General features: G+C 45.4%; 1 long non-coding RNA gene across 1 annotated transcript in view; it reads left to right on the top strand.

The window, feature by feature from the left end:
• The first annotated feature begins 1,232 nt into the window (after nt 1-1,232).
• LOC134969944 (uncharacterized) overlaps nt 1,233-25,752 on the top strand; it is a 93,897-nt gene continuing 69,377 nt past the window's right edge. Inside the window, exon 1 of the long non-coding RNA XR_010189579.1 lies at nt 1,233-1,318. This is a non-coding gene — a long non-coding RNA (uncharacterized LOC134969944). The remainder of the gene's footprint in view (nt 1,319-25,752) is intronic.

Genomic DNA, 25,752 nt, shown 5'->3' on the forward strand with positions numbered 1-25,752 from the left:
GTTGTGCAGGTTTCCTTTGAGTAGCCAATGGCTAGTAATAGCTTGTCTGTGCTCTTGATACCTTTGTGATATGTGGCTTTTGGATAGTATTACTCATGAGGAAATTGACTGAACATAGATGACATTTGATGTCCTCCTTATCTGAGGCAATCCTAACAAGCTTCATGTAAGTCTAACAAGCTATGAACCTATTAATATGTCAAGTACGTGCATTTCAAAGGTATTGCACTGCACGCTAAGCTGAACAACTTCTTTAGAATTGACATTTAGAAAGAAAATAAATAAACTACAAGAAAACCGCTGAAATGGTAAAAAGAGATGTACTGTAATGAAGGGGACAGCTTAGTCAGAGCGACAGGGAATCTGTGCTTAGGAAACTGTATTACTGTCCAATTTTACAATCTCTTTCCGGAATTCAGTTTGTGGACGGGATGCATCATCCCTTGGAGAGTGCTAAAGTGGAAAGAGATAAAGGGGTCTATTTACTAAGCCTTGAAGAGAGATAAAGTTGATGGAGATTAAGTCCCAGCCAATCAGCTCCTAACTACCATGTTTCAGGCTGTGTTTGAAAAATGACAGTTAGGAGCTGGTTCGCTGGCACTTTATCTCCGGCCACTTTGGTACCCAAAGTACCAACAAAACAGCTTCTAACTGTCATGTTTCAAACACAGTCTGTAAAGTGACCATTAGGAGCTCATTGGCTGGTACTTTATGTCTCTTCACTTTATCACTCTCCAAGCCCTGATGCATATGCCCCTCCAAGCTACTTGAGAGACTTGCCTGCACTCGCCTCACACACTTTCTTAACTTGCACAACTTATTGGACCCACTTCAGTCATTCTTTCGTGCCCAACACTCCACAGAGACAGAGACCATTACTCACTTCTTATTCTCCTTGATCTCTCTGCTGCTTCTGACCACTGCCTTCTCATACAAACACTACAATACCTAGGTCTCCAGGGCAGAGCCCTTTCTTAGTTCCCAACCTACCTATCTAATCTCTCTTTCAGTGTTCATTTCTCTGAATCCACCTTATCTTTGCTACCTCTATCAGTGTCATGATCCGTGCCATATATCCTTTCTGCCTCTAGGTGTCACTCTCTGCCTCCTGGTCTGTCTAGCAGTTCCCACTCTGTGACCTGGCAGCATTGATTATCTAGTTATGTGCAGCTGTGGTTTGCACCTGGGAAGCTGCTATTTATCCTCTGTTCACAAGCACTCCTGTGCCAGTTCATCAAGTCTATCTTTGAGGCTGCAATATCTCAGCTCATAGTTAATGGACTACTGAGCAGCTGACCAGCATTCTTCCAGTACCCAGGTAACCTGTATTCCTTCAGCTTGTTGTTAAAGAACTGAGTAGCTGGCCTGCATTCTCCCAGTACTCAGGTAACCTGTATTCCTTCAGCTTGTTGTTAAAGAACTGAGTAGATGGCCAGCATTCTCCCAGTACTCAGGTAACCTGTATTCCTTCAGCCTGTTGTTAAAGAACTGAGTAGCTGGCCTTGCATTCTCCCAGTACTCAGGTAACCTGTATTCTCTCAGCCTATGGTTAAAGAACTGAGTAGCTGGCCTGCATTCTCCCAGTACTCAGGTAATCTGTATTCTCTCAGCCTATGGTTAAAGAACTGAGTAGCTGGCCTGCATTCTCCCAGTACTCAGGTAATCTGTATTCTCTCAGCCTATGGTTAAAGAACTGAGTAGCTGGCCTGCATTCTCCCAGTACTCAGGTAACCTGTATTTCCTCAGCTTGTTGCTATCCTGTGATCCAGCTACCATAGTGCAATCCTGGCATCCCGTATATTCACAGTCTCCTGGTATCCTATGTCCCCTCAGTTTTCCCTTTCTTTTTGAGTTCTCTAGTTACTCCTGGTTTTATATTTATTATTTACAGTTGTACAGTGCTTAATAAACTTGCTATTATACCATGAACATCAGTCCCTGCTAACATGTTCTCACAATGGGAGATCCAAACGGATTCTGACAGTATGAACTGTCCCAAAACAAACAGCAGGGGAGATAATTGCAGTCTGCCTGAGGGAGTTTTCTCACAGCTCGTTAACCCCTCAGCTCCTAGGACATCACCTTCTTTAGATTTCTTACAACTGGGGATTTTAAAGGGAAAGTTAGATCAGCTACAGACTTTAGTATCCAGTATTCAATGCATTCTACCTGAATTCCTGGGGAGACTGGTGGACCCCAGTAAAATAGCTCCAGAAAAGGGGTTTTCTTCTGACCCATGGACTAGGTGTCACGATCCAGGTAATTCCTTATTAGTATTTACCTTCCAAATGCCTCCTGAGACTGTCCCAGTGTCCCAAGCCTGGATTCCATCTGCGCTGTCTGTGTGCAGCATGCTGCATCTCATTGTCTCAAATCTCTTTACTGTGATTCTGGCAGCTTCATGGTTAAAACTCACATGCAAGTTACAAACAGTCTTTCCCTCCAAGTTCAAACATGGGCGCAGCCATGTTTGTTTTCATCATGTTACTTTTCAGCCAATCAGCTGCACTCTGCTCCCAGCCTGATTACACAGCAGCTGCACTCTGGTCTCTGGTTAATTGCCCACCAATCCCTGCTAACCTGTGGGTTTAAATAGCCTGTCCCAGCATTGAAGGATGTCAGTGCTTCAATGGTCTTCAGTGTTTCCAGTGAGCAGTTCTTCCATGGACTTTCTCTGCAGTGCTTCATTTGTCTCCAGTGGTTCCTGCGTGCAGTCTTCTTCAGATTCTCCAGTGAACTCTCCTGCATTCAAGCCTGACTCCTCTGTGTTACACTCTGTGGTGTAACACGACACCTCTGTGATTATCCCTCTACAACATCACCTTACTCACCTGTGTCTGTATTCCGGCTTTCCAGCAGCCACTCTTCAACAACTACAGTTTTCCAGCGCACTCCAGCTTCTATTTCAATTTTCCAGCGAACCCTAGCATCATTTATAGTTTACAGAACTTTTCTCTACATTCCAGGTTACTGGTATTAACCAGTTGCACACCTAAATCTCCACTTGTGACTTTCTATTGTTTTTGCACGTTTTATGACTTTCATTTAATAAAATCACTGAAAGATATTTCCAGTTGTCGTGGTCCCGCCTTCGGGCATCCTTGCTACTGTCTTACGCATGTCCAGGAGTCCCATCGCTCCTCCAACATTCAGGTACCAGTCAACCCCTACAACTGAGGCTCCCAGTCACGGTCTCCAGCCCTCAGTTGTGACACTAGGCATGCTAGGGGCACCTCTCCTCGACAGACAAGAGGCAGGTTCCAAAGTTTCCCTCGACCTAGCCTCTCAGAAACAGAATGCCAGTATCGTAGAGACAATAAACTTTGCCTGTATTGTGGGGGTCAAGGACATTTTATTCTAAATTGTCCCATTTGAAAACCAAGGAATGGGGGCAAAGTGCATCTCCAATCTTTAAATATCATCTATCACAAAACTGGTCTTCCACTTAAAGTTTCCGAGTCTGTTGCCTCAGGAGGAGTTTCCAAGCCTGTCGCCCCAGGAGGGGGTTCTTCAGAGTATCCAGCCCCAGGAGGGGGTTCTTCAGAATGTCCAGCCCCAAGAGGGGGTTCTTCAGAATGTCCAGCCCCAAGAGGGGGTTCTTCAGAATGTCCAGCTCCAAGAGGGGGTTCTTCAGAATGTCCAGCTCCAAGAGGGGGTTCTTCAGAATGTCCAGCCCCAAGAGGGGGTTCAGAGCATCCAGCCCCAAGAGGGGGTTCAGAGCGTCCAGCCCCAGTGAGGGGTTCAGAGCGTCCAGCCCCAGTGAGGGGTTCAGAGCGTCCAGCCCCAGTGAGGGGGTTCTTCAGAGCGTCCAGCCCCAGGAGGGGGTTCTTCAGAGCGTCCAGCCCCAGGAGGGGGTTCTTCAGAGCGTCCAGCCCCAGGAGGGGGTTCTTCAGAGCGTCCAGCCCCAGGAGGGGGTTCTTCAGAGCGTCCAGCCCCAGGAGGGGGTTCTTCAGAGCGTCCAGCCCCAGGAGGGGGTTCTTCAGAGCATCCAGCCCCAGGAGGGGGTTCCGAGGGTCTAGCCCCAGGAAGGGGTTCCAAGGGTCCAGAGCCAGAGAGCCTACAGAGTGCTGCCCAGCCAGAGAGCCTACAGAGTGCTGCCCAGCCAGAGAGCCTACAGAGTGCTGCCCAGCCAGAGAGCCTACAGAGTGCTGCCCAGCCAGAGAGCCTACAGAGTGCTGCCCAGCCAGAGAGCCTACAGAGTGCTGCCCAGCCAGAGAGCCTACAGAGTGCTGCCCAGCCAGAGAGCCTACAGAGTGCTGCCCAGCCAGAGAGCCTACAGAGTGCTGCCCAGCCAGAGAGCCTACAGAGTGCTGCCCAGCCAGAGAGCCTACAGAGTGCTGCCCAGCCAGAGAGCCTACAGAGTGCTGCCCAGCCAGAGAGCCTACAGAGTGCTGCCCAGCCAGAGAGCCTACAGAGTGCTGCCCAGCCAGAGAGCCTACAGAGTGCTGCCCAGCCAGAGAGCCTACGAGCCTTCAGAGCGCTGCCCAGCCAGAGAGTCTTCAGAGCGCTGCCCAGCCAGAGAGTCTTCAGAGCGCTGCCCAGCCAGAGAGTCTTCAGAGCGCTGCCCAGCCAGAGAGTCTTCAGAGCGCTGCCCAGCCCCGTGAATAGGGGGCTCTTGCCTCAGCTCAGCCCCGTGAATAGGGGGCTCTTGCCTCAGCTCAGCCCCGTGAAGAGGGGGCTCTTGCCTCAGCTCAGCCCCGTGAAGAGGGGGCTCTTGCCTCAGCTCAGCCCCGTGAAGAGGGGGCTCTTGCCTCAGCTCAGCCCCGTGAAGAGGGGGCTCTTGCCTCAGCTCAGCCCCGTGAAGAGGGGGCTCTTGCCTCAGCCCAGCCCCGTGAAGAGGGGGCTCTTGCCTCAGCCCAGCCCCGTGAAGAGGGGGCTCTTGCCTCAGCCCAGCCCCGTGAAGAGGGGGCTCTTGCCTCAGCCCAGCCCCGTGAAGAGGGGGCTCTTGCCTCAGCCCAGCCCCGTGAAGTGGGGGCTCTTGCCTCAGCCCAGCCCCGTGAAGTGGGGGCTCTTGCCTCAGCCCAGCCCCGTGAAGTGGGGGCTCTTGCCTCAGCCCAGCTCCGTGAAGTGGGGGCGTCTGCCTTAGCCAAGCCCCGTGAATTGGGGGCGTCTGCCTTAGTCCAGCCCCAGGAGGGGGCTCTGAGCATTATGCCAATCTCAGAAGAGGAATCTAGCCCCTTTGCTTTTCACAACACAGGCCATATGTCTAGGCACGTAGGCACTGCTGTTGTCCTGGGTTCTAATCCTACTACTAACTTGTTGGCTCACGATTTGGGTACAGCCCAGTCCCCCAGGACTTCCAGGAAGGATCAAATCCAAAAAGTGCCATCCAAGTCTCTAGTCAAAGTTCGGTTAGGATCATCATATATTTCTGACCAGTCTCCTGAAAGTCTGTCCCCTCCTCAGGTTCCTGATGATCCATCTCCGTTTCCAGAAAGTCAAGCTTCCACTTCACAGAATTCATCCAACGCTCCATCTTTGGATTACTTTGATGGAGATTTAACGCAATACTTCGCACTAGTTAATCGATATCTTTCCATGATGGAGACAGATCCTTCCCTCGGAATTACTCCATCCAACACAGTTAAATTTTTATTCCTGACCTTTAGAGGAGAAGCCTTGGCATGGGTTAGTCCACTAATTGAAACCAATGACCCAGTTCTTCTCAATCTTGTGGCCTTCAGTGAAGTGGTAATTAAGAAATTCAATTCATGGTCTTACCAGTCTTCAGTCCCAATTGAGGTTCCTGCCCAGCCGGGGTTATCTAAGGTTCCTATCTATATTGGTTCATCCGAGAATCCTGTTGCTAACTTAGATACTCCAGCAATCAGCTTACCTGTTGGTTTTCTTCAGCTTCAGTCTACTGTTCCTACTGGGAAATCCACAAAGAGGAGAAAGAAGAAGAAATAATTCGTGGAGCGTCTGGAATCCGCCCTTGAGGAGGGGGGTACTGTCATGATCCGTGCCATATATCCTTTCTGCCTCTAGGTGTCACTCTCTGCCTCCTGGTCTGTCTAGCAGTTCCCACTCTGTGACCTGGCAGCATTGATTATCTAGTTATGTGCAGCTGTGGTTTGCACCTGGGAAGCTGCTATTTATCCTCTGTTCACAAGCACTCCTGTGCCAGTTCATCAAGTCTATCTTTGAGGCTGCAATATCTCAGCTCATAGTTAATGAGTAGCTAACCTGCATTCTCCCAGTACTCAGGTAACCTGTATTCCTTCAGCTTGTTAAAGAACTGAGTAGCTGGCCTGCATTCTCCCAGTACTCGGGTAACCTGTATTCCTTCAGTTTGTTGTTAAAGAACTTAGTAGCTGGCCTGCATTCTCCCAGTACTCAGGTAACCTGTATTCTCTCAGCCTATGGTTAAAGAACTGAGTAGCTGGCCTGCATTCTCCCAGTACTCAGGTAATCTGTATTCTCTCAGCCTATGGTTAAAGAACTGAGTAGCTGGCCTGCATTCTCCCAGTACTCAGGTAACCTGTATTTCCTGTGATACAGCTACCATAGTGCAATCCTGGCATCCCGTGTATTCTCAGTCTCCTGGTATCCTATGTCCCCTCAGTTTTCCCTTTCTTTTTGAGTTCTCTAGTTACTCCTGGTTTATATTTATTGTTTACAGTTGTACAGTGCTTAATAAACTTGCTATTATACCATGAACATCAGTCCCTGCTAACAAGTTCTCACAATGGGAGATCCAAACGGATTCTGACAATCAGTTGATGTACCACAAGGCTCAGTCTTAGGTCCTCTGCTTTTCTCAATCTATACCACATCTCTTGGCAAACTAATCAGCTCTTTCGGATTTCAGTATCATCTGTATGCTGATGATACTCAAATCTACCTATCCTCCCCTGTTTTGTCACCATCTGTATTGGGCCGTGTCACTGAATGCCCTTCTGCCATTTCATCTTTGATGACATCTTGCCACCTCAAACTCAATATTTCTAAAACAGAATTAATTAGATTTCCACCAGCCAATAATAGTTACCAACCTTTTATCTCTATAACTCAACAATTAACCCTACCCCACAAGTTTACTGCCTAGGTGTCATTCTTGACTCTGAACTGTCCTTTGTTCCCCACATTCAATCTGTCTCAAAATCATGTTACATACATCTAAGAAAAATATCTAAAATACGACCATATCTTACACAAGACACAGCAAAAATACTAATTCATGTACTCATTATCTTCCGCATTGATTATTGAAACAGTCTCCTGACTGGCCTTCCCAAACATAGTCTCTCACCACTACAATCCATTTTGAATGCAGCTGCAAGGCTGATTTTCCTCACTAGACGTTCGTCTGCAGATCCGCTCTGTCAGTCCCTCTATTGGTTACCAGTATTCTACCGTATTCAATATGAAATACTTTTACTTACATTATTTAATTAACCAAACTGTACCAACATACATCTCTTCACTCCTCTCAAAATATTTCCCTACCCGACCTCTCCGCTCTGCACAAGATCTGCATCTCTCATCCACAAACATAACTTGCTCCCACTCAAAATTACAGGACTTTATCTGTACTGCACCCACTCTGTGGAATACTCTCCCATGCACAATAAGACTCACCTCTAGTCTCCAATCTCTTAAATGTTCCCTGAAAACTCACCTCTTCAGGCAAGCTTGTCAAATTCTGGACCCATCCATATAACCTTCATTGCCTCCCTGTCTTTTTACATCCCCTCTGTATAGTCCACACATAACCTCACATATTTTATCTTTCTTCACTTTCACACCCTCCTGACCCTTGGTCAACATTTCTGGGCGACCAGATCATACAGCCCATAAAGAACCTTTGCAGTCTGGTGGACAATCATAGGTAGCATCTATCCTTGTGTATCAATGCCTATTTCCCTGTAGATTGTTAGCTTGTGAGCAGGGCCTTCCTACCTCTATGTCTGTGCTGTTCCAATTGTAAAGCGCAACGGAATATGCTGCGCTATATAACAACTGTTAATAAATAAATAAATATGCCCATGGGTGGCAAAGTGACATGAAATACAGAACAGCTGTGGCTGATCTTACCCTATGTCAGATATATGTTATAGGATTGCAAAGCTGCAATGATCTGTTTTTTAATCAAAGGGGCTCGTTCAGAGATAGACGCTATGGCCAATGTCTCATGCTACTGATCGATTATTGGCAGACTGTGCAAGGTTCTGCTGTGACCCCGCTTGCAATGAGGATAAAGGGGTCTATTTACTAAGCCTTGGATGGATATAAAGTCACTGGAGATAAAGTACCAGCCAATCGGCTCCCAACTGTCATTTTTCAAGCACAGCCTGTGGTATGGTAGTTAGGAGCCGATTGGTTGCTACTTTATCTCCAGCTACTTTATCTCCAACCAAGACTTAGTAAATAATAGACCCCTTAGTCGCAGAGTGATTGACAGGAAGTTACCATTTGGGGTATTAACTGAGAGTGGCAGCAAAAACAGGTGTTTCATGGCCATTTTCGGGGCGTGTTTCTGGCTTCAGCTGCAAGCTCTTACATACAAAAACATGTGACAGAATGTAATGGCGTCCAAGATCACCTGAGGTGTGGGATGCCAGCTGATCTTGGATGTTTTTTTTCAAGGGACAATTACTTACAAGGCATTGTTTTGCCTTGAAAGTGATTATTCCTTTAAAAAGAGTCAGAGATCGACCGGCATCCCGCATCTCCGGCGATCCCGGACGCCATTACATCCCACCGCAGGCCCCTGTGTCACCATGGCTGTGTCCAGTCTGCATAGCCGTAGGGCCACCCTTAAGTTCAATGTTCCGTGTTTTTGCGCATAGACTGCAAATGTGTACGCAGTTGCGAATGAGTTGTGGCAGCTCCGGCGGGCGTCACTTTGCTGATATCAGCAGTTTGGATGCAGAGAAAACCGCACTTGCAATTGCATTAGTGTCCATCTCTGAATTAGTGTGATTTTAAGAATAGTCACTAACAGAGCAGTGATAGTTATTCAAGAGTTAAACAACAGAAACATGGGGAACACAGGGACATTTTTCAAAGCTTGGAGAGAGATAAAGTGGAGAGAGATACAGTACCAACTGACTAACTTCTGTCATTTTACAAGCTTTACAAGTGTTTGAAAATTGATTTAGGAGCTGATCGATTGGTACGCTATCTCTCACCAGAGCTGCAAGTATGGTGGTACGGGGCGGTACAGCGTACCGGTAAGAAATTTCCCCCCGGGATGACGTACCACCATACCTGCATCCCGCTGGCATCTGTGTGAGAGGAGGAGAGTGCAGCGCGCGCCTCTCCTACCCCTCAATACTCTGTGATGTCCGATCTCCGCTCCGGCAGCTGCGGCGGCGGGGAGTGATCTCAGTAAGGCAACAGTTTGCTAGCCAATCAGAGCTCGCGGACTGACAGCCGTGGTTCCTGATTGGCTGCCAGTCTGCGAGCTCTGATTGGCTAACGAAGCGGCGCCTCATTTGAGATACCCGCAGCCGGAGACCTCAACGGACTGCACGAGCATTGAGGGACAGGAGAAGCGCACGTTGCGCTCTCCTCCCCTCACATGGCAGCAGAAACAAAGGAAGCAGAGGTGAACGGGGGGGGGGGGGGCAATGTATATCTGGCACTGTGGGGGCACTGTATATCTGGCACTGTGGGGGCAATGTTTATTTGGCACAGTGGGGCAATGTATATCTGGCACTGTGGGGGCAATGTATATCTGGCACAGTGGGGCATTATATATCTGGCACAGTGGGGCAATGTACATCTGGCACAGTGGAGCAATATACATATGTCACGGTGGAGCAATGTACATCTGGCATAATGGGGCACTGTATATCTGGCATAGTGGGGCAATGTATATCTGGCACAGTGGGGCAATGTATTTCTGGCACAGTGGGGCAATGTATTTCTGGCACAGTCGGGCAATGTATATCTGGCACAGTGGGGTAATGTATTTCTGGCACAGTGGGGCAATGTATATCTGGCACTGTGGGGCAATATACATCTGGCACTGTGCGGGCAATATACATCTGGCACAGTGGGGCAAAGTATTTCTGGTACAGTGGGGCAATGTATTTCTGGTACAGTGGGGCAATGTACATCTGGCACAGTGGGGCAATGTATTTCTGGCACAGTGGGGCAATGTACATCTGGCACAGTGGGGCAATGTACATCTGGCACAGTGGGGCAATGTACATCTGGCACAGTGGGGCATTGTACATCTGGCTCAGTGGGGCAATGTACATCTGGCTCAGTGGGGCAATGTATATCTGGCACAGTGGGGCAATGTATATCTAGCACTGTGGGGGCAATGTACATCTGGCACAGTGGGGCAGTGTATATCTGCACAGTGGGGCAATGTATATCTGGCACTGTGGGGCAATGTATATCTGGCACTGTGGGGCAATGTATATCTGGCACAGTGGGGGCAATGTATATCTGGCACAGTGGGGGCAATGTATATCTGGCACAGTGGGGGCAATGCATATCTGGCACAGTGGGGCATTGTATATCTGCACTGTGGGGCACTGTATATCTGGCACTGTGGGGCAATGTATATCTTGCACAGTGGGGCAGTGTACATCTGGCACAATGGGGCAATGTATATCTGGCACAGTGGGAGCAATGTATATCTGGCATAGGGGGCATTGTATATATGGCACAGTGGGGCAATGTATATCTGGCACAGTGGGGGCAATGTATATCTGGCACAGTGGGGCATTGTATATCTGCACTGTGGGGCACTGTATATCTGGCACTGTGGGTCACTGTATATCTGGCACAGTGGGTCACTGTATATCTGGCACAGTGGGGCACTGTATATCTGGCACAGTGGGGGCAATGTATATCTGGCACAGTGGGGGCAATGTATATCTGGCACAGTGGGGCATTGTATATCTGGCACAGTGGGGCAATGTAAATCTGGCACAGTGGGGGCAATGTATATCTGGCACAGTGGGGCAATGTATATCTGGCACAGTGGGAGTAATGTATATCTGGCACTGAGGGGCATTATATATCTGGCACTGTGGGGGCAATGTAAATCTGGCACAGTGGGGCATTGTACATCTGGCACTATGTGGCAAAGTACATCTGGCACAGTGGGGGCATTTGTGTATCTGGCACAGTGAGAGCATTTGTGTATCTGGCACAGTGGGAGCATTTGTGTATCTGGCACAGTGGGAGCATTTGTGTATCTGGCACAGTGAGAGCATTTGTGTATCTGGCACAGTGAGAGCATTTGTGTATCTGGCACAGTGAGAGCATTTGTGTATCTGGCACTGTGGGAGCATTTGTGTATCTGGCACTGTGGGGGCATTTGCGTATCTGGCACTATTGGGGTCATATGTGTATCTGGCCCCTCATATGTGTATCACGCCCCCATTTCATTGGCCACGCCCCATGTGGCATTTGGCCACACCCATTTTTGGCACGCGCGCAAACAGTACCTATAAGACATTTTTTCTACTTGCATCACTGTCTCTCACCAAGCTTAGATCTATCTCCCCCACAATCACTACTTTGATTTGCAGTCACAAGATGACACAAAATACTCTCCTAGGTGCTATTTTCATGTCAGCATCTGTAAATTTTACTACACACCATCCACCACTCACTTATTTACCAAACCCTGGACTTCATCTTACTCTCACTTTCTGATGAATATTGGGGGTCATTCCGAGTTGATCACTAGCTGCATTTGTTCGCAGCGCAGCGATCAGGCTAAAAAATTGCAGTTCTGCGCATGCGTATGCGCCACAATGCGCATGCATGACGTATGGGCACAACGAACGATATCGTTTTGCACAGGGTCTAGCAATGCGTTTCAGTCACACTGCTTGCCGCAGAGTGATTGACATGAAGTGGGCGTTTCTAGGTGGCAACTGACCGTTTTCAGGGAGTGTGCGGAAAAACGCAGGCGTGGCTGGGCAAACGCTGGGCGGGTTTGTGATGTCAAATCCGGAACTGAATAGTCTGAAGTGATCGCAAGCTCTGAGTAGGTTTTGAAACTACACAAAAAAATGTTGTAGCCACTCTGCGATACAACCGTTCGCACTTCTGCTAAGCTAAAATACACTCCCAGTGGGCGGTGGCATAGCGTTGGCACGGCTGCTAAAAACTGCTAGCGAGTGATCAACTCAGAATGACCTCCATTGATAGAGAGCAGGTGCAATGCCCAGGGAACAAGGCCAAGATGGGGACCCAATAGCACCTGTGCCCAAATACTGGGGTGCATAGTGAGGGGCCACACACATCCTTAGGTCATGCCAACTCCTAGCCTCCTGTTCAAGGCTTCATCTTCTTTCAGGCACATTTCATGTCATATTGGGGGGTTAGTATTAGTGCTCTGCTGGCCCCTTGGAGATGGGTTGTATCTATAGTACCAATCTCTGTGACCACACACAGCGAACTTCATTAGGGCCTAAAGACTGGGGGCTATCTTTATTTTTCTGCACATACAGTAATGAGATGTTTACTGAGTGGGGGTTGTGGGCCTGCACATGGCTTGGTATAGCACTGGTTCAAAGTGCGAAAATCAGGTCAGCTGTCCAATCATGGGGTCAATCCAATTAGCTACAAATTGGATGAGTTTCCGTAGCAATAGCATAGAAACACCGACAATGGCACCACAATTCACCCTCTTAGCGGCCTAATCTCAGCCCCTATGGGGCTGCAAAAATAAATAAATCTGTGAGTCCGTACAATAACTATGGTATACAGTCAAACTTACTTGCAACAACTGTAATTGGATTGACCCTTATGTGTCCAAATGGTACTTGTGGTCTCTGTCACAAGTTACAATTATTTGAATTTCAATTAATTCTGTTAATGACTCTAGCACATCCTAGCCCTTCCAGTTCTTTAAATGCCAACATTGCTGACAATATTCCATTCAAACTCATTATCACCCAGGTAAATATTTACATCATGTATTGCATTTCTAAGAAAAATAGAACAAAGAGAGGAAGTTCCGTGTCTTCTCTACTGCATGGGCAAATCTCTGGGAAAATGGCCACTATGCCATTTTTCCTGTGATTTCTGTTGCTGTATCAGCACCAATGTAGGACTACGGAGAGGTGAGTATAGTCTAGTATGCAGAGTGACGTTAGATACCCTTCTCAGTATAGAATGTACAGTAGCAAGAAAGGATCAGAATAGTGTGTTAGGGATTTATTCGAGTATCTATTAATTGCTATTGGTGGTGGATGAAAGGGAAGCAACGTGTAATTATTATCTAGCTGGGTTGGATCTAGTCACTATAATTCTTGAGATTCTTAAGGTAGAGGGGAAAAATTGGGACGTAATAATAAGTAAAATGTAATGAGAAAGGAAGAATGATTAGAGCAGGTAATAGGGTGAATGAAAGTGATGCCAATAAGCAATCAAAAAAAATAGATAGAAACATAACTAAAGAATATTAAAGAAATATGATAAAATGTAATTAAAATACATTTAAGAAACATAAAAATAATGTAAATATAAAGAAAATATATATATTTTTATCTTGTGTATCTTAGTATTCTTGTGTGATGTAAATTCTGTAATATGTCAGTGCTGTGGTTTTGTAGTTCCAGCATTCTATGCACCAATTGCATTAATAAAAACCTTTTGTATTATTATCTATCCATATACCTTATGGTTCTTCACTTTCCTGCAGAGAACTTTGGGTTTCTTGTCTACAGTTAGTCATTTTGTAGGAGAATGTGCCAGTTTTTTCTTACAATATTTTTTAGAGCTTTGAAATTGATTGTTCATTGTTTTATTTGGGTGATAAAAAAGAGATTTATGGTAAGACTTACCAGGTTAAATCTCTTTCTGCGAGGTACACTGGATTCCACAGGGAATAACATCGGGGTGTAGAGTTGGATCTTGATCCGAGGCACCAACAGGCTAAAAGCTTTGACTGTTCCCAGGATGCATAGCGCCGCCTCCTCTATATCCCCACCTCCAAGCACTGGAGCTCAGTTTTGTTAACCAGTCCTATGCAGTAGCAGGTAAGAGAGACGACAACAGTTAGTAGCCACAGCGAACCACATTCTCATGACAGGAGAAGGTACCAGCGGCTAATGCCATACAAACCCAAAGAAGCTAACTGCATCAGGGTGGGCGCCCTGTGGAATCCAGTGTACCTCGCAGAAAGAGATTTAACCATGGTAAGTCTAACCATAAATCTCCTTTTCTGCAGTGGGGTACACTGGTATTCCACAGGGAATAACATCGGGGATGTCCTAAAGCAGTTCATCATGGGAGGAGCCGCATTGTAGCGGGCACAAGAACCTGGCATCCAAAGGAAGCATCCTGGGAGGCAGAAGTATTGAAGGCATAGAACCTTATGAACGTGTTCACTGAGGACCACGTAGCCGCCTTGCACAATTGTTCAAGGGTCGCACCATGGCGGGCCGTCCAAGAAGGTCCAACAGACCGAGTAGAATGGGCTTTGATGGTAGCAGGAGCTGGAAGGACATCCTGTACATGAGCATGTGCAATCACCATTCCAATCCATCTGGCCAAGGTCTGCTTATTAGCAGGCCGGCCACATTTATGAAAACCAAAAAGAACAAAGAAAGAATCAGATCTCCTAAGCGAAGCTGTTCTCTTCACATAAATACGGAGAGGCGTACCACATCCAAAGATCGCTCTTTAGAGGATAATCCAGGAGAGGTAAAGGCCGGAACCACAATCTCTTGGTTAAGGTGGAAAGATGACACCACCTTAGGCAGATAACCAGGTCGAGTTCTAAGAACCGCCCGGTCATGGTGAAAAATCAGAAAGTGTTACCAACAGGACAGGGCACCAAGGTCTGAAACCCATCTAGCAGAGGCAATAGCCAGCAAAAACAAGACCTTAAGAGTAAGCCACTTAAGGTCCACAGACTCAAGAGGTTCAAATGGAGACTCTTGTAGAGCATCCAGGACTACCGACAAATCCCAAGGAGCCACAGGAGGAACATAGGGAGGTTGAATCCGTAAAACACTCTGAGTGAAAGTATGAACATCAGGCATTGTCGCAATTTTTCTCCAAAACCACACCAACAAGGCCGAAATATGAACCTTGAGGGAGGCCAGACAAAGGCCTAAGTCCAGACCCTGTTGCAGAAAAGCCAAAAGTTTTGCAGTACTGAACTTATACGCATCATAATTCTTAGCTGCACACCAGGTAAAGTAAGAATTCCAGACCCTATAATATATCCAAGCCGAAGCCGGTTTATGGGCTTTCAACATAGTTTGAATGACTGCCTCAGAAAATTGCTTGGCCCTCAGAACTGAAGCTTCAAGAGCCACGCCGTCAAAGCCAGTCGGGCCAAATCGTGGTATACACAGGTGCCCTGAACGAGGAGGTCTGGGCATTGAGGAAGTAGAAGAAGACGCTCTATCGAGAGACCCTGCAGGTCTGAGAACCAATGCCGTCTGGGCCACACTGGAGCTATCAGAAGTAGTATTCCTCCTTCTTGCTTGAACTTATTACCCTGGGCAGGAGTGACACCGGAGGGAACATGTATGGCAGCCGAAAGTTCTATGGAATTGCCAGAGCGTCCACGAATGCTGCTTGAGGATCCCTTGTTCTTGCTCCGAAGAGCGGAACCTTGTGATTATGTCGAGACACCATCAGCTCCACATCTGGTAGGCCCCACTTGTCCACTAGGAGTTGAAATAGTTCTGAATGAAGGCTCCACTCTCTGGCGTGTATGTCTTGACGACTGAGGAAGTCTGCTTCCCACTTAAAGACCCGTGGAATGAACACTGCCGATATGGCTGGCAGATGACGTTCCACCCATTGAAGAATCTTTGACACTTCCATCATTTCCATGCGGCTTTGAGTGCCGCCTTGATGATTTATGTATGCCACTGTGGTGGCATTGTCTGACCATACTTGAACAGACCTGTTCTGTACCAGAGGCAGGGCCAGTGTCAAAGCATTGAACACTGCCCGCAACTCCAGAATGTTTATTGGGAGGAGATATTCCTCCCTGGTCCATCAACCCTGAAGAGAGTGTTGCTCGAACACTATGCCCCAACCCCGCAGACTGGCATCCGTCTTTAGAAGGACCCAGTTGGAGATCCAGAATGGACGACCCCTGCTCAATTGCTGGTCCTGTGGCCACCAGGTTAGTGACAGGCGAACCTCCGGATTCAAGGAGATCATGTGAGTCCTGATCTGGTGTGGCAGGCCATCCCATTTGGAAAGGATTAACCTCTGCAGATGGTGGGAATCAAATTGAGCATACTCCACCATGCCGAAAGCCTACACCATGAGGCCTAGTACTTGCATCGCTGAGTGTATCGACACACGTGGGCGAGATGGAAAGCATCTTATCTTTTCCTGAAGTTTTGGGACTTTCTCTGGAGACAAGAACAACCATTTGGTTGTGGGTGTCCAATAATGCCCCCAGGTGCACCATGCTCTGAGCAGGGTCCAGTGAGGATTTCTTCCAGTTGATGAGCCATCCGTGGGCTTGTAGGAATTGGACCGTCAGTTCCAGATGATGGAGGAGAACCTCTGGAGAGTTCACCAGGATCAACAAGTCATCCAGATATGTCAGGATCCTGATACCCTGATGGCGGAGCATAGCAGTCATGACCACCATGACCTTGGTGAAGATTCTCGGAGCCGTGGTCAGACCAAAAGGTAAGGCCTGCAATTGAAAACGTAGGTTGCCAATAGCAAACCGCAGGTATTTCTGATGCAGCTTGGTAATAGGAATATGCAGGTAAGCATCCTGCATGTCCAGGGATACCATATAGTCCATGGGCTCCAAAGCCAGAACAACAGAGCAAAGAGTTTCCATACGGAATTTGGAAACTTTCACAAATTTGTTCAAGGACTTGAAGTTGAGAATGGGCCGGGAAGACCCATTTGGTTTCGGAACTAGGAACAACGTTGAATAGTACCCCCTGCCTCTCTGGGCCAGAGGCACCAGCATTATCACTCCTGTGTCTAGGAGGGATTGCACCACCAGATGGAGAGTTTTTGCTTTACTGGATCCAAAGGGATGTTTGTTGAGCAAAACTGGCGAGGGGGACGTTTCTTGAAAGAGATGGCGTATCCGTGAGTGCCGACTTCCTGTACCCAGGCGTCTGAAGTGGTCTGTAACCATACCTGAGCAAACCGTAGAAGTTGGCCTCCCACCCTGGGGTCCCCCAGGAGGAGGCCCGTCCCATCATGCAGCAGGCTTGTCTATTTTGGAAGCAGGCTGACGGGCAGCCCAGGAACGTTTAGGTTTGGGCTTAGTGTATTTGGAAGTGCCAGCCTGTTTCGGGTACGCCTGACCCTTTGCTTTACTTGGAGGTCGAAAGGAGCGAAAGGAAGTAACTTTAGCCTTCGGAGTCGAAAGATTAGTACTAGGCAGACAGGCAGTCTTTTCGGATGCCAAGTCAGCAACAATCTTGTCGAGATCCTCCCCAAAAAGGATGTTTCACTTAAAGGGGATCACCTCTAAGGTCTTTTCAGAGTCCAGATCTACAGACCAGGACCGCAACCAGAGAATACAGTGAGCCAGAATGGACGTAGTAGATGCTTTGGCCCGCCAGAACACCAGCATCAGAAGCTGCCTCCTGAATATAATGAGAGGCTGTAATAATATATGAAAGACACTGTATAGCATTATCAGGAAAATCAGATGGTAGTTCTTCTTCAACTTCCTGAACCCAGGCTTCAATAGCTTTTGCAGCCTAAGAAGCCATAATAGTGGGCCTATGCACAGCTCAGGTAAGAGTGTAAAAAGACTTCAATCAACCCTCCACACGCTTATCCATTGGTTCCTTCAGAGAGGTGACGGTAGTGACATGCAGAGCAGATGACACTACCAGACGTGTGACCTGTGAGTCCACCGATGGCGGTGTCTCCCAATTTTTACTTAACTCTGCAGCGAGGGGACAACGAGCTAGCATCTTCTTAGACAGAGATAATTTATTTCCTGGATATTCCCAGGATTCCTGACGTACTGTATGGCAACCAAATGGTCGGAGTGGGGTAAAATTAATTTAGTAACCTTCTGACACTTGAATTTATCAGGTTTCTTAGAGGTATCTGGAGTCTCTACTTCATCATCAATTTGAAGGATTAGTCTGATAGCCTCCAAGAGCACAGGAACATCCACCTGTGTAGTAGATTCCCCATCAGAAGCATCTGCATCAGTGTCTGAGGGGTCAGTATATGCGCCATCTTCATCGGATGAAGTATCTGAAACATGTGTGGATTGTGAGGAAGTAATGGTCCACTTAGAGGACCCCTTGGTCTTAGGCGGGCAAGGGTTAGGTTTTTGTTTAGTCAAAGACTGACTTAATTGCTGTAACTGAGAGGACAGAGTATCTGCCCATGGCGGATCAACTGCAGGGACAATATGTGGCTGTAATGGCACAGGAGGTCCCACACGAGGGCGCAAGTCTAGTTGCTAGCGTAGTTAGTAAATTTGAAAAGGCAGCCCAAGGTGGGTCTTGGTGTGCCCCTGGTGCTGCAGACTGACTGAGGGGTATAGAACCCCCAGTACCTGAACCCTCGGGTGCAATGTTTTCCTCTGAGCAATCCGTGGCGTCAGCAATGCACGGTGCAGGATCAGCCATGGATCTACCACCCTGTGTAGCAGACATTATTTGTAAATTAGGGTTGAATAGTACAATAAAAAACAGATAAAATACCTGACAAAAACCCCCTGTATAGTGTGACTGCAAAGCAGAGCACAAACAGAGATTTTAAGAGGTACTGTATATGGTGACTGAAACACACAGAGAAAAATACCAAAGTAGTATATCCTGTGAGACACTATATTATTGAGAACCCTGATGCACTTAGCCCCCCTCAGGGTACAGAATATAGGGATAGCAATATGTGTGAGATACACGGAATATAGACCACACAGCAGCTATTGACACACACACTCAGTCACATGGACAATGCAGAAATTATTACAAACAATAAAACTGCACTGGATTAGCAATACTAAGCAACTGGACTACTAAGTAAAGCTATGTATACATATACAGATATAACAATGCACAGTAAAGACTGGATGTATATCACAGGGTACTTGTACTAAATAACCCTGAAGTTATGCACTTTTTCTTAACTAACACTGTCTAAATGACATGTAGAATACTTAAGTGTCCTGTAAATGCACAGCGCTGATGATGCAGGCGGCTTTACAGAGGAGGCATTGTCCCAGAATCAGCTCAGCATGTGTGTAATGGCGCCCAAACGCTGACAGGGAGTGAGGGAGAGTGAGAGAGACGCAGCTCCAGGACGGGAACATCTGCAGTAAATGGCGCCTGGGGCTGGGGGAGGGGCTACAGGTCAGAGCCTTATCCCCTTGCTGGACTTCACCACCGGGTACTGTGGGGCCTATTTGAAATGGATTTTAATAAATCCGACCTGTGCCCCTTGCCTTGGTGGTCTAGTGGGGTCCCTGTATGGCCACAGTGTCTCCTATAGACCACGGCGGATCGCGATTTCAGCGGGTCCCGTCTCTTACCTCCTCCCTGCAGATGCGGCCACGCGATCCAGTAGAGCAGCGGCGGGTGTGTGCCTGATGAAGCTGGAGTGCCTCCGCTGTAAGTTCCCGGCAACCAGGGCGTGGGAGCATACAGCGCCGCTGGTGGAGGTGAGGGAGAAGCAGCACGATATGTCAATATGACATATAGCACTTTTAAGTGCCTGTGCTGTGGCCCTTGAAGTCTTCTTTCTTCATAAAAAGCTCTTTTCACGGCTGCCTAACGCAGCCCTCCCTGTTAGCTGCCTGCACTGCAGGCACAAACTTATAAATTGAGCTCCAGTGCCTGGAGGTGGGGATATAGAGGAGGCGGCGCTATGTATCCTGGGAGCAGTCAAAGCTTTTAGCCTGTTGGTGCCTTGGATCAAGATCCAACTCTACACCCACAATGTTATTCCCTGTGGAATACTAGTGTACCCCGTTGCAGAAAATAGGGATATTTGTTATTTCATTCTTACAATGTGTCTTCTGTTTTGTATGTCAGTAATGTTGTCCTGTCTAAAGCTGTGATCTTCCAAAATTCCTGATTAATTTGTTTTTTTGCTGTATTTTGTTTCTATTCAGTTTTTCTTTCAGGATGGTACAGTACTGTAGCTTGTGAAAGGTAGTTTTGGTGTTGTGGGCAGTCTTCTTCTTATTTTCTTGAACTGGCCACCTAGTATGTTGTTGAGTTGAGTTTATGTGATGGTTGCTCTATGTTAAATAAAGATTTGGCAGTCTTCCTGCTTGACATATGTTTTGTCTGAAGTGGTTGTCTTCTATAAACCTTAAAAAATGCACCTAGTTTTTATTCGTAGCATCACAGAACAAATCTAGACTCGCAGTAGCATATATGCTAGGGGCATTCCTGGATGCTATCTGGGAGGTATCATAGGGGTATCATAGGGGTATCATAGGGCCAAAAATACAACAGTCAGGTGGTGAGACCGATGTTGCGTCTAAAGACGCACCAAATGGAAATGGAATATTATACCTCTACTGCCTATTCATCATGTGATGTTTATTTTTTAGTCCCCACACAACTAATATTTTCCTAACAAGTATATATACTGTACGAAGGGTGTTGGGTTTCTTTTTAGTCATCCTTTGTAATCCCTCTTTATTTGTCTGCCACTTAACAAATTGTTTGCCAAACATTATACCTGTACGACCCAATTAAGTAGATTCAATTCTTTCACCATATGATACCAAGTTTGTCACCCACCTACAAAATAATGTTTGCTAACTTCTACACCTGAATTGCCTATTTATCCTCTTACTGACCTCTCATTGCTTTGTCTCCCACTTAATATACCGTTTCCTTATTAGACCTAAACTGCGGGTTTACATTTGAAAATTACCTCTCATTTTTGTTTCTCACCTAACTACTAATTTACTTCATCTCAATTTAAAACTTTGTGCCCCCATTTGTTTCATTTTCTGGCTCCCATATGGACTTTATTAACTGCATAACTTCAGACTGCTATGTTTGTTCCCAATTTTTGTTAATCCTTAATTTTCTGACATTCTTATTCCCTCAAAACTTAGTAGGTAAAAGAGCATACGATTATCAGTGCTACCAATATTCATGCTTACACATTGTTAGTCGGTCTAACCTTCCATTTTACCTTATATAACCTTGTATTTTTCTACATTGAAAGGTCAACTAATTGTCCCTTGTGGCCCATTGGTGATATACCTTCTCCCGAACGCTGGCCATTACTTCTGGGTTAGAGCTGTGAACCTCCGGCATTCTAGTGTTTCTTGTTAACTTGTAGCATTTAAATGGTTAAATGCTACAAGTTGTCTTTTAACTGAATGTTATTGTGCATGACTCATCAGCCACAATAATATTACATGTCTGAGTCTCCAGACTTAAAGGTCAGCCTGATTAGACTGCAGATGTATGTTGTTTACTTGGCTCTATAAAAGGATCTGCTTATACCCAAGTCTGTCACTGGGTTGGCATCAATGTGTAATTTCCCTACTCACACTGGCTACACACCTACCAACTTGTAGACCTCTGCCAACATTTCTTCCTTAACCCTATCTCCTACCCCTCCTTCTAGTGCCTAACCTTAACCCTTCCACATCTTAAACTTAATCCCCCTGCAGCCTAATTCTTACCTCCCCATGCAGCCTAACCCTAATGTTGACATACTGACACTGTCGACATTTCACCTGTTGGCATCCTGACAATGTGGACATGTTGCCATTCAACATTTTAACCATGTCTTCTTCATACCTGTTGACATTGTGGTGTCGACATTATGAATTTTGTCATTGTTGACCTTTTGACTACAACCCATTCTCTGTAAATACCATATATCAGACAGGCACTCATTCAACCTCATCTTCCCCAATCCTTTCCCAACCGCAGGAACTCTATTCTTGAATGTACAGTACCACAGTAACACAATCCATATTCAAAATACTTGACAGTTTGCATGCAGCTGTCATTTTACTTATTTTAAGGTAAAAACAGCTTTGCATACTATGTAATGCAATTACATCTGCTATTTTAATGGGAATTGTGGCCCTCGATACATGAGATTTACAAATTATCAATTTGTGAACCTCATAGTCTGAGAAGGGTCATTGTACATTTAAGTAAACTTCATACTTCTCTTTGGTGTGGTTTTGGTGTGGTTGGGGTAGTATTAGGGACCCTTAGGGTCAAAATCAGGCTAAAGGTCACACAAAATTCAAAATATGGTGCAAAAATTAACAAAACATATTTCACACACAAAGGTCACTCAAGGAAGTCCTGCACAAAGGGGATATGGTCGTTAGGTCGACCCAACTTAGGTCGACACTCATTAGGTCGACCACTGAAGGTCAACATTGCCCTTAGGTCGACATGCATTAGGTTGACATGGCCATTAGGTCGACATGTACTAGGTCGACAGGTCAAAAGGTCGACAAGACTTTTTCACATTTTTAAAAAAAAATTGGGATTTTTTCATACTTAATCAACCACGTGGACTACGATTGGAACGGTAACCTGTGCCAAGCATGGCGGGCGAAGCGAGACATGTAAGGGGACACCGTGCACTAATTTGGGTTCCCGTCACTTTACGTAGAAAACTACACCAAAAACAGTACAAAAACTCATGTTGACCTTTTGACCTGTCAACTTAGTACATGTCGACCTAATGGCCATGTCGACCTAAGGGCAATGTCGACCTTCAGTGGTCGACCTAATGAGTGTTGACCTAAGTTGGGTCGACCCAACGACCCATACCAGCACAAAGAAGGTGTGAGGGTAAGTATAAATAAATGCATACGGTATAGTATAGTGTGGATTTCCTAGTCCTGACAACTGTGATATATAATTGTTGCTACTTTAGATTAAAACATAGATTTCCTGTAATGGTAATTTGACAATTAGAGCACATGATCAATTATCCAAATACAATTGTAGATGTTCTACTCTAAGTTTGAATTAAAAAATCATTTATATATGTTGAATTGAAATGTGATTGCTTACAACAGTGGCCCTCATTCCGAGTTGATCGGTCGCAATGCGAATGTAGCAGAGTTACACACGCTAAGCCGCCGCCTACTGGGAGTGAATCTTAGCTTCTTAAAAGTGCGACCGAAGTAATCGCAATATTGCGATCACAAACCTCGTAGCAGTTTTGGAGTAGCTTCAGACTTACTCTGCCTGTGCGATCAGTTCAGTGCTTGTCGTTCCTGGTTGACGTCACAAACACACCCAGCGTTCGCCCAGGCACTCCCACCGTTTCTCCGGCCACTCCTGCGTTTTTCCGGAAACGGTAGCGTTTTCAGCCACACGCCCCTAAAACGCAGTGTTTCCGCCCAGTAACACCCATTTCCTGTCAATCACATTACGATCGCCGGAGCGATGAAAAAGCCGTGAGTAAAATTACTTTCTACATAGCAAAGTTACTTGGCGCAGTCGCAGTGCGAACATTGCGCATGCGTACTAAGCGGATTTTCATTGCGATGCGATGAAAAATACCGAGCGAACAACTCGGAATGAGGGCCAGTGTTTGCATTTTGCTAAATTAATTATAGCAAACTAAAAAAATGTACAAACTATTGAACATTACATTAGTTAGCCTTGAAACCCATCGAGTGGTAGCAAAACACATGAAATGTCTCTTATTGTCTGATATATGGTATTAGGTATTGTTAGTGGGTTTTTTTTTTTTTATTTAGCAAAATTTGTGAAACTGTTTTGTTTTTTGTCAGCAAATCATTTCATATCAGTCAATAGTGATATAAATTCTAATCTGGAACAAATCAATTCACTTACTATATCTCAACTTCAATTTTTTTCCATTATACAACAATTTATTATAATTAAGAATATTACATATATGAGCAAAATGACTGATTCTTTTCAATTACTAAACATAGATGATGTGTATATCACTCATTGAGATTGATACACATTATTATTGTTTTATCAATTTTAATTCAATTTTAAAATGTAATTTTCCTTATACATTAACGTATAGACTGAAAAAAATATTTAAACCAGTAAGAAAACTGGCATGAACTCTTCTTGATATTACCCATTCAATCTTGGGTAATTTGGAAAATCAAACTTTTAGCAAAAATCATCAAGCTTGCTTTTAAATGCTGCATTTCTGCGTTATACCTATTAAACGTCAAAATAATTTTGAAAAGTTAAAGTAAGCTTGTTGGCATTTTTTACATGTGTGCGGACCCCTGTGTTTTAGTTTTGATTCTAATTCATCATCATGTTTTGGCAAAACCACTCTCAAGTGTTTTGTTTGGATTCGGTTTTTGGTTTAGTTAAAGACCAATAAAAAAATCAATAATCATCAATAAAAATCAATAAAAAAACTGCTTAAATCATGTAATTTTTGCATTTCAAAACCCAAAATTTATATTTCAAATCCAAATTCCACAACACGGCAAGATCCGAACCAGGACTCAATTTGGATTGAATCTCTTCTGGAGATCCAGACCGGGTTTTGGTTCGGTTCGGATCCACAAAATTCTCTGAATTTCTGAATAACCGAATCACACATCTCTATTTAAAAGTATATTTTATTATTTTAATTTCAATATTACAAAGTGATATTTTACACTGTGTAATTTGTCTAATGTAGGGGGTAATTCAGAGTTGATCCCAGCAGCAAATTTGTTAGCAGTTGGGCAAAACCATGTGGACTGGAGGTTTGGCAGATATAATATTTGCTGAGAGAATTAGATTTGGGTGGGTTATTTTGTTTCTGTGCAGGGTAAATACTGGCTGCTTAATTTTTACACTGCACTTTAGATTTCAGTTTAAACACACCCCACCCAAATCTCTCTCTCTCTGCACGTTATATCTGCCCCCCCCCCCCCCCCCCCCCTGCAGTGCACATAGTTTTGCCCATTTGCTAACAAATTTGCTGGTGCGATCAACTCTGAATTAGGCCTGTAGTACTTAATACATGCCATGTTCTATATTTCAATGTTTGGGATTACACTGAATGCCATTTCAAGCTTGAACACATTCTATTGGGGAATGGGTTGAACTTAAAAAAATAACTAAGTACCCTCAACCATTAATAATTTTTTTATAGTCCCTGCGTAGATACAGGATTCGCAGATCACTCAGACGAGATTATAGATGAACACTTAATGATACAGTGCATCCAGAAAGTATTCACAGCGCTTCACTTTTTCCACATTTTCTTATGTTACAGCCTTATTCCAAAATGGAATAAATTCATTTTTTCCCCTCAAAATTCTACATGCAATACCCCATAATGACAACGTGAAAAAAGTTTTTTGAGATTTTTGCAAATTTATTAAAAATAAAAAACTAAGAAATCATATGTACATAAGTATTCACAGCCTTTGCCATGAAGCTCAAAATTGAGCTTCATGTCTCTCCACTGAAAACATATAGGTTTCCTGACGAAAAGACGCTAAATAAAGGAGTCTGAAACACTGACAATCAAAGGCTTTGACATCTGGTGAATGCCGCCCGTTACTACCTGCATCTATATATATATATATATATATATATATATACTAACCATTACACCATCCTTACTGCCCAAATTGATATCTTATCATATTAACTGCTGTTTATTTTCTATTACCTGTATCCTGGTACATACAGTATGTACCCAGCCCGCTTACGCACCCACGGAATGTAGTCAGGATCCCGTCGAGATCCTGGTGGTCAGAATACCGATGCAAGGATCCTGACCACCAGAATGCCGGTAACTCCGCCACAGCTATTCCCACCCCTGGGTGTCCACAACACCCATGAAGTGGCAACAGAACCTGTGGTGAGTGTAGCAAGTCACCGAGCCCGCACCATGGCAAGT

This window comes from Pseudophryne corroboree, chromosome 11, assembly GCF_028390025.1.
Source record: "Pseudophryne corroboree isolate aPseCor3 chromosome 11, aPseCor3.hap2, whole genome shotgun sequence".
NCBI lineage: Eukaryota > Metazoa > Chordata > Amphibia > Anura > Myobatrachidae > Pseudophryne > Pseudophryne corroboree.